Raw genomic sequence first — 11,868 nt, 5'->3', positions numbered from 1 at the left:
CCAACTGGAAACAAACCCGACAATATCCAACTTCGAACGTCACATAACCCAGATTCTCTTCAACCCGAAGAAGATACAAAAGTAAGGTACCCAAACTTCACAAAGCCTATTATGATGGAAATAAAGAACCCGGACCCACCGGATCTCCCAATTTCCCCGATTGATCCCACCCGAATATATCAAAAGTTCGAACTAAATCTCCAATTAAGTCGACTTGAAGAAAAGGAAAATCTAATAACCGCGCTCCGCCTGCAATCCCGCATCCGGAAGTCGTGGACAAAATGCTCCTAAGATGCAGCAATATCCCGGTGGACCCTGATAAACTGCATGAATTATTAAAAATAGCATTTGGACGACGAGACCTAGAATTAAATTTGGAAGAAGTATATGCAGATTTTGCTAGGAGTCATGGAAGAGTTGTACAGAATTCGGCGAACCCATGGCCTTTATGGACCTCGGTAGTACGTCATTAATTAAGGAACACGAAAACAAACTGAAGATGCTGCAGGTAAACCTGAACGGTGCGGTGTTAGCGACTGAAGAAATCTTTACATACGCTAGAAACAATAATGTGGACATGCTATTACTCCAGGAGCCATATTTCCTAAACGGGAAGATGATCCATGCCCCTATTGGAGCAAGGGTAATATACAATCAAGACCAAAATACAAAATCTGCAATAGTGTCACTTAACAAGGCTACAACCATTTTGAAAATTGCACACTTTTCCGACACGCATATAAATTGTATAGAAGTAAATCATGGCAAACTAAATTTTATAATAGTAAATTGCTACTGCCAATACAGCCACAATATTGAAGTGTATACTGCCCGAATCAGGAATGCCTGCCTATCGTATTCAAATCAAAAACTGCTCTTAACACTGGACAGCAACGCTTCCTCTCCCCTATGGTTTGGAAAGAAAATAGATAATAATGGAGAAAAAATGATGAATTTAATAGCGGAACTAAATTTAATAATAGAAAATATTCAGGGAAATCCACCTACATATAGAGGACGAGCGGGAGCAAGTAGCAATATTGACTTAACATTGACAAATAACAGAATGTCGAAATTAATAGAAAATTGGATGGTGCATGATATGATCACAACCAGTGATCATAATGTGATCTCCTTCAATGTGAGATTAGAATCACCACAAGCAGAAATTGACCAACCAGCTCCGGCGTACAATTGGAATAAGACCGATAAGGAGATCTTACTCGCTAACATCAACTTACCAAAAAATCCCGGACCATGGAAGAGTACAGATGAATGGGCGAAAATTCTAACAAAAAATCTTCAGGTCGGAATAGCGGCTTCAACACCGAGAAGATTACACAATACCCGGAAAAAACCCTGGTCTACAAATCTCACCAAGCTTAGAGCCAAAATGCGAAACTCCAGAAGGCAATACCAGAAAACAAATATTCACAACAGAGGAGTATATTTAGAGGCATATCGCAGGGATAAAGCCCGCTACGCAGCGGAGCTGAAGGATTTTAAATACAAAAACTGGTGCAAGTTCGTTAAAAACAACCTGGAACGGGACAAGTGGGGATTACCCTATAAAATAATGACAAATAAAATAAAAGTAGAAGAAAGTATTACAACACTAAGAAAACCGGATGGCTCTTTTACAAGAGACATGAAGGAGACAGGAGAATTGCTACTACATGGATTGCTGCCGGATGACGAGGAGGAAACCGACAACGAAAAGAACAAGGAGGTTAGAACAAGCTGCAGACAATGTCCAAATTCCATACCCATTGTACCGTTCGAGCCGGAGGAGGTCATTGGAGAATTGGCAACTATGAAAAATGGTAAAGCACCAGGGCCAGACGGAATTCCTGCAGAAATTCTTAAACTATCCGCCCCCGAAACAATTAACTTCATAACGGCCCTGTTTAATTTGTGTTTGATTCGCAAGGAATTCCCTGCATCATGGAAAGAGGGAAAACTTGCCGTAATTAAAAAGGAAACCAAGAACGACGAAAAAAGTTTGAAGTCGTATAGGCCCATCTGCCTCCTCAATACTATAGGGAAATTATTCGAGAAAATGTTAAACAAAAGATTGCAAGACTTTCTAACCATGTGTGGCAACACAGGTAGCCAGTTCGGTTTCACAAAGGGCCGATCGACGGAAGATGCAATAAACGCCCTGAAGGAGGAAGTTACAAGATCAAACAAGAAAATAGTTGTAGCTATCTTCGCTGATATCAGCGGCGCCTTTGACAACCTCTGGTGGCCTAACCTGTTTCAGACTTTAAAGAAAATAAATTGTCCAGGCACACTGTTTCAAATTTTGGAGGACTATTTTAGAAATCGCAGGGTCTCCCTGAGGATAGGCGATAACAAACTAACAAAAACCACGACGAAGGGATGCCCACAGGGCTCAGTGTTGGGTCCTCACCTGTGGAATATTAACTTAGAACCTTGTCTTCGTACCCTGGGTGAGAATCCGGACGTGGTCAGAGTTATAGCCTACGCGGATGATATCGTCCTGGTCTGCGCTGACGACTCTAGAGCTAAGGTGGAACGCAAGGCAAATAATGCTTTAAAAACCTTGGGAGACTGGTGCAGAGACGCTAAACTAGAACTGTCGGCAGAGAAGACTAAATATCTTATCGCTAAAGGCCATCTTAGCACCAGCAGGAATCCATCCATTAGGATACTGGGATCAGCTATACAGAGATCGGTCAACTTTAAATACCTCGGCGTGACCATGGGAGAGGGTATAAAATTCGGAGAACATACCAAAAACATTACAGCAAAGGCGGAAATGGCGATGGGTAAACTCACCAGAGTGGCATCCCAACAGTTTGGCCTGAAACCAAGCACAATCGAAGCATATATCCGAGCAATATACTACTCCATTGTGACTTACGCAGCCTCTACCTGGTTTGAGAGTCTAGCTTTGAAAAAGAACGTCAGAGTTCTCAGGGCTTCTCAACGAAGAATATTGCTAAGAACAACAGGCGCGTTTGGAACAACTTCCACAGAAGCATTGCTAACCCTGACTGGACATCTCCCTTTAGATTTAGAAGTAAAATGGAGGGCGGGTAGATACTTTTTTAAGAAAGGAAATGAAGACAAAATGATCTCCTGTATAGGAAACTTCACCCCAACCCTGCATGAAATGAGAAAATCCCTGTTGGACAGATGGCAAGAGGAATGGAACAATGCCGAAAATGGGAGACGGACATATACCTTTATCCCGGATGTCCGAAGCAGTACACAGACAAAAATATTTCATACAGGGGGCCTGTTGCATCTTCTAACAGGACATGGACCGTATGGCAAATATCTTCACCGAATTGGCAGTGCCCTGGAACCGAAATGTACCTACTGCGGAGCTACGGAGGATTCTCCCGAGCATAGAGTCTTCTTCTGCCCAGAAACAACTGACAGGATCAAAACTTTGCGAAGAGAACTTCCTACGTTTGATATTAGAACACTTCTATGCGAGCAGCAAATTCAAAATCTGAAGATCTTGGCTGACGAAGTCTCAAAAGAAGAAAAGAAGAAATTCAACACACGACACCGTAACACGGCCCCCACAAACAGCCAACAAACACCGGAAGAACCTAGGAGAAGTGCGAGAATACAAAGGCAAAGGATCACCCCGGCCCTCGAGCAGGAGAAAGAGAATGATGAAGAACAATGAGGCACCACCAACTGTATCAAGAAGAAGGCACTACGTGGTATCAACTGGAAGACGGGAAGCCGCAGAAAGAAGAAGAATTCGTCCTGTTCGGATGCTAGGGGAAAAGCACAAAGATTATTTGTTGAGAGTGGCGGAAGCCAGGTTAAAATATATAGTAATTAAATAAAATAAAAATAAAAATTTAAAGAAATATGGTATGCTGGTATTCCAGCACCCGGTGACGTTGGCATTCCAATGTCTAATCTAAGCCCCAAACTAATTAACATCAAATTAAACAAGCACTATATTATTATTCATTTAAATTATTTTTATTCAAATTCTAACACTCAAAAAAAAAACAAAAAAAAAACAACAACTTAATTCACTGTATGTCATATAATGAAGATCAGAGTGTACCCATTTTGATCGACAAATTAGCATTTCAATATTGTTTTATTTTATTTTTTATTTTATTTTATTGTTGTCATACCTTATTTACTCTTTTGTACAATTAATATTAACTTTAAAATATTTCAAACGCAACTCAAGCTACATAAGTCATGGAATGAAATAGGAGGAGTAGGACGAACCGACAGGGATAAGAACACCTAGCCTCTGGGGTGAGCAATCTCCCAAGCAATAAATTCAAATAACTAAAGGTCCTCAACCTATTGCGATCTGTCCTTGGCGGTTCGTCTTGCGGCATGGATTAAACATACTATAGATTCCGGGAGTCCGGAATCCGGATCACAGTGCATACATAAAACAAGAAAAAGAATGTGAAAAGAAATAAAATAAACATAACTAAATAAAAATGACACAATTATACTAAAATATAACTATGTGCTGGTATCTGTGAAGACCACTAACAATACTGTAATGTGTAATTTGTGACTTGTAATTTACATATAATAATCAAATCACTGTATTGGGAACCATGTATATGTATGTGTCTTATATATATTTTTTTTTTCTTTCTCTTCTTATATTTGTTTTATATATATATATGTGTACTGTAGTAAAGGATAATTTAAATAAAGGTAGTGTGTGCAACAATAATTGGTGAACCGTAATACGAGCAACTGCCGTCCCAGTTTATATCAGAGGCACTGGGACATGCGCATACCCTCGAATGTATGCGGGTGGAGGTTAGGATACATTCGGGGGTTCCCCCATTATTGTACATCGAGAAATAATCCTAATGTTCGGCGCTTCCAATCAAGACGAATCGCTACATAGTCGACGACGCGAACAAGTTGTTCGTTCGTCCCATGGGAACGGCGAAAACCAAATTGATGATCTGGGAGCAGATGGTTAGCTTCTATGATCTCATGAAGTCGTCGTTGCATAACTCGTTCAAAAAGCTTGCTAAGATGAGAAAGCAAACTGATGGGACGGTAATTGTTGGCATTTTGTGGATCCTTACCAGGTTTCGGAAGTACGATGAGTTTCGCCAATTTCCACTGAAGTGGAAAGTAACCAAGCTTCAAGATGTTTGTAAATAACTTCGCCAAAAAGACGTAGCCCTTACGGGACAGATGCTTCAGTGCAGCTGGCGGTATCCCGTCTAAGCCGGCAGCAGAGTTGTTTTTCAATTTTCGTGTTGCATTTGCCACCTCGCGAGGCGAGACAGGTGGAACATCCAACGACGAAGGCTGGCGTTGAAGACGTTGGAAAGCAGCATCGACGATCAGTTCTGTAACAGCGTCATGAAGATCATTGTTTGGTTGAAACTGATCATAAAAATGATCGGCTAGAAGCTCAGCCTGTCTCTGGGGATCCATAATTGGGCCTGCAGGGCTATTAATGGCCGTCATAGTAGGCTGTTGACGTTGATTTAAATTACGATCAATCTTCCAAAATGTAGGATCAAGCTCTGTCAATTGGCCAAGTTTGCGATCCCATTGGTGGATTCGTTCACGGTGTAAGTATTGATGAAGATGACGCTGAAGGAGCATCCAGTCTCCCCGGTGGATGGGCGATCTGGAGCGATGCCATCGTCGGCGCGCCCAACACACAAGTCGTGTTAATATATACAAAAATGTTATATGTAATGTTGTATATAACATTCTCCGTCTTGCCTCGATAATTATTTATCTCCTGAAATTATCGTCACATTATTGAAGAAGACAAAAACCTAATTTTATCTCGTGCAAACTGAAAAATTTCCTGGGGGAGGGAGCTCGAACCCCTGATCCCCACCTTGGATACGTGCCATTAACAATAATAGGGTTATAGAACATTCTCAGTCTCGTCTCGATAATTATTCTCCTTAAATTATCGTCACATTATTCAAGAAGTCAGAAACCTAATTTTATCAGTGTAAACTGAAAAATTTCCTTGGAGAGCGGGCGGGGGGGCCTCGAGCCACCTGATCACTACCTTGGATACGCGCTATTAACAATAACAGGCTTATAGAACATTCTCCGTCTTGCCTAGATAATTATCTCTCTCAAATTATCACCATATTATTCAAGAAGCCAAAAACCTAATTTTATCTAGCGTAAACTGAAAATTTTCTGAAGGGGCGCTTGAGTCCCTTGATTCCCACCTTGGATACGAGCTGTTACCAATAACAGGGTTACCAATATTACCAGAACAAAGACACCACGCGTTAGCGTAACGAAGAGATGGGGAAATATTGCGAGATTTTTATACGCGTCAAGAAAAATTGATAATAATTATTTATGCGAGTTTACACACCATATATATTAGTTTTGTCCAGTGCTGGGCGATTGGGTTCTAAAACTACGAGATCAAGGTATCAAAAGTGGAGGGGGGCAAGGACAGTTTACTTTCCCCTTTATACATATTGGGCCCGTTCCGAAAGTCGCACGAGTTTAACGCGTTAAACGAGTTATGGTAACTGACCGTTCCATAAGTGCTTCCGTGCGTTTCGTGAGTTTCATTATGCTGTCCCAAAAGTGGCATTCCGTGCGTTTCGTGCAAGAACGAGATTCACCAAACGCACGGGTCAGGATGCTGGTTTGTTCCGTGAAAATCGTCTGCTCCTTGCAGACAAAGCGCGTGCTGATGGATTCAAACTGCACTAGTTCGGAAAATGTATTATAATTTTAACAGATAGCGATATGAAGCAACATGCACAAGATAAGTATGCCTTGACCGTTCTTAGAATGTGATTAAAATGAGTAACAGTGGCCATAATAGAGTTTATTTTTGCCATAAGGACATTCCTTCCGCTGACGCCATGCGGAAACTTTCTCTAAACAAAACGCTGCGCCTGCGCTTTCGCCTAGTGTGTCCCATAAGTCCGTAAAATAACTGGTTTCACCAGATTCACGAGCCCAGTTATTTTCGTTGAATGCGTTCGTTTCGTTAAGACTTTCGGAACGCACCCATTGTTTACCATAGTACGGCAACAAAAAGAGTGGGGCAACTCCCCCCTCACACGGCCCAATCGCAGCCACTGGTTTTATCTCATACCACCTGCATAGCATTACCATATTTACTTTTCCATTTCATGAGCCATGACAACCAAAGTGACGTGTGTTTCATTTCACATGTAAATTTCTGTTCCACTGACGTTCCCATAGCCATGCAGACGAAAAGACGACGAACGAATGCTGCGCCACCAAGCGTTATTTCTCTGAAGCTAATTTTCTGGCTTACTATTGGTCGAAACTCTAAGATATGGCATTGCTGTTTGTAAAAAAAAAATTCACTGCCCCTATTTACAGCGAACAGCAAAAGTAGACTGTCGCGCCATCTGATGACAGACGTGGGTACTGCAATTTTCAAGTCCAGCGATACGGTCTGATAATCTCCTTTGTCTATGGTAGAAGTTGAATTTCTGTGATGTTTGAAGGCGTATTTCTCAAGAACCAGAACAAATATCGCAGAGATATTTTGCGCAACATCATTTTTGTGTCATAATTCGAAAACTGAATGGGTTTAAAACGTTTTTTTTTTTTAATTTTGGTGTGGAAACGTGAATTGCTCATTATTGAACTTCTGAAGGGTTGAACGAAACTTTCAATTCGTCTGAAGAAGAAAAACTTGAATCGAATGTCTGTGAATGAGCATTAAGATTCTAAACATTAAACATATAGAATAAGAGGAAGGAAAACTTTTGGATTCGATTGTAGTTACAAAAAATTAAGTGCCAAAAGTCGTATAGATTGAACAGGTAATAAGTGCTCAATAACGTGTCTCACATCAATGGACATTTCTGCTCTAACCTAAAATATGATTTTTAACTATCACTGCATGCCATTCATTTTATATTAACGTTGTGCAAAATAGTTTGTGTTAATAGGAAATAGTTTGCGAGAAATTGGCCTTACAAGTTGTGCCAAATTGATGCTGTACGTCACGAAAACCGAACGGCCTCTGATTGTATAGTTATGACTAGAGCCCGGAAGTTCAGGCATTTATTTTCGTTAAAATAGGTAGGCAAAAAGGCATTTATAATGTGGAAAATAGGCACTAAAAATGAAAAAAGGCAAAATAAACCGAAAAATGGCACATTTGGAAGTCGTTTACTTTTATCTATAATTTCTGGCAACATGTTAAAATCTACATTGGGAAGAGCATTTCAAATGGTAAAATTTTCGTATCCCCAAAACGTATTTCTTCAATTTTACAGGAGAAAGTACTTACCGAAATGGGTTTATTTATACTTTAGGAAGGTCTTGGAAGTTTGCTTTCACCTCGTTGAAATTTTTTTGCCAATAAATCATGTAATTTTCGACATTAATGTCACTCCGATGCACGAAAGCTGTTCCCTTGATGTCCGTCTACTACGTGAACCAAATATTTGCGACCGTTTCATGACGTAACAACCGGTCAGTGTTTCCAAATGCGTGGTTTTGTAACTGTGTAACAATTCTAGAACGTAAATAAACATGAGTTACTGTTCATCATTTCTGATTACGAACTTGCGACAACATGACGTGCACAGGATCAGTGGCGTGCTCAATGTGAGGTTGATGGGGGATATAATTCCCCCCCCCCTTTCGCCCAGTATCTCTTAAGGCTATTTATGAATGGTTCGTGGGGCTATTTATGAATGGTTCGTGGGGCTATCCGTCAATGGTTCGTGGGGCTATTTATGAATGGTTCGTGGGGCTTTATATGAATGGTTCGTGGGGCTATCTGTGAATGGTTCGTGGGGCTATCCGTGAATGGTTCGTAAAGAATTTCTAATTTTGAAAAACAAATTTAACTATCTTTCCTAACTTAACAGAACCTAACCTAACCTTGCCGGGCATGGTTCGTGGGGCTATTTATGAATGGTTCGTGGGGCTATCCGTGAATGGTTCATGGGGCTATCCGTGAATGGTTCGTGGGGCTATCCGTGAATGGTTCGTGGGGCTATCCGTGAATGGTTCGTGGGGCTATCCGTGAATGGTTCGTGGGGCTATCCGTCAATGGTTCGTGGGGCTATCCGTCAATGGTTCGTGGGGCTATCCGTGAATGGTTTGTGGGGCTATTTATGAATGGTTCGTGGGGTTTTCGAACCCGAAAAAAAATATTTGAAAAACAAATTTAACTATGTTTCCTAACCTAACAGAACCTAACCTAACCTTGCCGTGCATGGTTCGTGGGGCTAATACGGTATTTATGAATGGTTCGTGGGTCTATCCGTGCATGGTTCGTGGAGTTTTCGAACCTGGAATAAAATACAAAATCAGTAACACGAAAGTAGGTATTTTTCTATGAAGGAGGTTGCAACACTGCATAACCACTGATCATGGACTACGCTAGTCAAGATTTCTCCGCCATATCACGTGCAACGCAAGCGAAAGCGAACAAAATAAAAATACTCATTATTTCGAAAATTGAGATTATTTGCGTGGAAAAAACGAAACGCGAAATAGAAGAATCCATACGAATGCAGAATATGTAAGTATCAATGTGAAAAATACGAAAATAAGGGAATTAGAGACGTTTGGTGGTTACCGAAATTTTAATTTTCAAATTTCTCCGTCTTGATTGCACATAACTACAAGGTGTTTTTTTGGAGCGATTTTACAATACCGGGAATTTCTCCATTTTGTTTGAAATTTGGCATACTCACTAAATTAGGGCTCCTAATCACGAATCTGAAGTTAAAATTTGGCGCTCACGTGTCAAACTTGCAAAATAAGAGGGTCAGTCATCGCAATCGACAATGCACAATTGCTCATTATTTATCGCAAGATTTTCCGTTTCAAATACTTAAAGAACGAGATATATATATATTCCTGATATTACTACGACACTAAAATTTTTTAACTATGTTTCCTAACCTAACCTAACCACACGCCAATGGTCCGTGGGGCTAGCCATAATTCAGGAATTTCTATACGTGAGCGCCAAATTTTAAGTGCAGATTCGTGATTAGGAGACCCAAATTAGTAAGTATCCGAAATTTCAAACAAATTGGAGAAATTCCCTGTATTGTTAAATTAAACCGTTTTTTTAATTACTTAACATTCATTGATAGTAGTCTGTCAGAGAGAATGTTTTTCATAATAGAAAATGATATTTCTACTTCGACAGAAGTTATTGGAGCATACATAAAACAAGCTAATGTAGCTGGATGCATTTCGGTAACAGCATTTTCACCTTTTAGAATATCACAAATTGTTTTCAATTGTTTCAAGTCCTCATTTGCACTCACTACCCGTTAGCACTTTTCCGCAACAGCTGACCCCTTTTCTCCTGGCACTTCCATCATCTGCTGCATAGATTCCTCGTACATTTTCATGTAATGCTACAAGGTCTTTTTTTTAAGTTCTGTAATTGTCTCTGGGAATGTACCATAATGTGCAAAAATAAACTTGAATAGCACAGGAGTTTTTTCACTTCACGAATTGAAGTCGCTTCATTTTCTGGAAGAGAATCTATCACCTCACTGATTTTTTCAAGGTTGTTAGCATAATATATAGCTGCTGATATCCAGGTTCCCCATCTGGTCAAGACTGGTTGCGGAGATAAACTAAGCTCAGATGCAACTTCCTTAAATTTTCGGGTTCGAGAGGGAGATTTCAGAAATATCTTCTTTGTGTTCGAAATCAACCTGTCCACTTGAGCAGTCAATCATGCACAAGGAAATGTTAACCGAAGGGCAATATCCTAACTGAGCATGAAATACATTTTTCTCCTTCAGCAATGTTGAAACATGCATGAGTTCAATATTACTTAAATAAGGCGAAAATTATTCACATAATAAACGAAAGAAAAATAAATGCCAACGACGTTTTTTGGGAGAAAAATAATTTATATACACATTTTTTTTTAAAAAATGGTCAAATTTAATTGAAAAAGGCATTATAATTAAAAATAGGCAGTGGGGTCCCAAATAGGCAAAATGAAAAGGCTTCTAAAACATTCGAAACAACATGAGAAACGTATATCCGGAAAAATTTTATCAATATATGCAGTAGATAAAAAGAGGCATTTTGCCAAACTTCCGGGCTCTAGTTATGACATTCTCGTTCGGCAGTGAACTCTATAGTGTGCTTAGCGCTCTAGAATGTGCATCAAATCTCCTGCATATGGCCTTGAATGGCTGAACAGCACCAGCGAATCACAGACGTGCGGCATTGCCTTGTTCCGTGACAAGGCATTTCGCTCAACCACGCTGTCTCTTTTCCGTGTGAGATTTCGATATGGCACCGCTGCAGTTTTCTGCTATTGGCTATCGCCATATGTAGGAGATTTGACGTGCACTCTAGAAATCCATCACAAAGGCACTCGTTGCTCCTCTTGTTTGTAACGCTGAATATTGACGAGGATTCTCTGTGATTTTCTAAATTAATGTTTCGATTATGACATGCGAGAGATGTACGAAAGCCAATTCCGGCAATCTAACACATGCAAATGCATTCACGGTAGCTCCATATTTTGCACAACTGATAAGAGGAGCGAAAGCAGCGAGTTAAGTTTTGCAAGGGATATTTGACATGGTGTTTACTTTCATCGACAGCTTACTCAAGATCATTTAATATTATTCTGTTGAAAGATTTTTCTCAGTAGCAATCATTTCTAATTTTCAGTTATTATTAGTAGTGCTGGTATTACTGCAGTGCAATAAGTTTACCTGAAGAAAAATGTCAGCATCTTTTTGCACTATGGTATCAAATCAATGTTTTTTTTTTTTTCTTGTTTCTTGTTTAGCTGAAAATAAATGTATGTAATGCAAATGAGCGTCAGGAAGGGTGGGAGTTCGAACCGGTCTGTTGACCAGCTCCCAGAAGTTGGCATCGTTCATTTCA

General features: G+C 40.0%; 1 protein-coding gene across 3 annotated transcripts in view; it reads left to right on the top strand.

Annotated features, from left to right (window-relative positions):
• The first annotated feature begins 7,478 nt into the window (after positions 1 to 7,478).
• The window catches only part of LOC145996889 (uncharacterized), a 70,614-nt gene continuing 66,224 nt past the window's right edge, over positions 7,479 to 11,868 (top strand). For all 3 annotated transcript variants that reach the window (XM_083133447.1, XM_083133446.1, XM_083133448.1), the window contains exon 1: positions 7,479 to 7,793. The gene's annotated coding sequence lies outside the window, so the exon portion shown is untranslated. The remainder of the gene's footprint in view (positions 7,794 to 11,868) is intronic.

This window comes from Lepisma saccharinum, chromosome 13 (assembly GCF_977018435.1).
Source record: "Lepisma saccharinum chromosome 13, izLepSacc3.1, whole genome shotgun sequence".
NCBI lineage: Eukaryota > Metazoa > Arthropoda > Insecta > Zygentoma > Lepismatidae > Lepisma > Lepisma saccharinum.
This window is presented reverse-complemented; position numbering and strand designations above follow the sequence as displayed.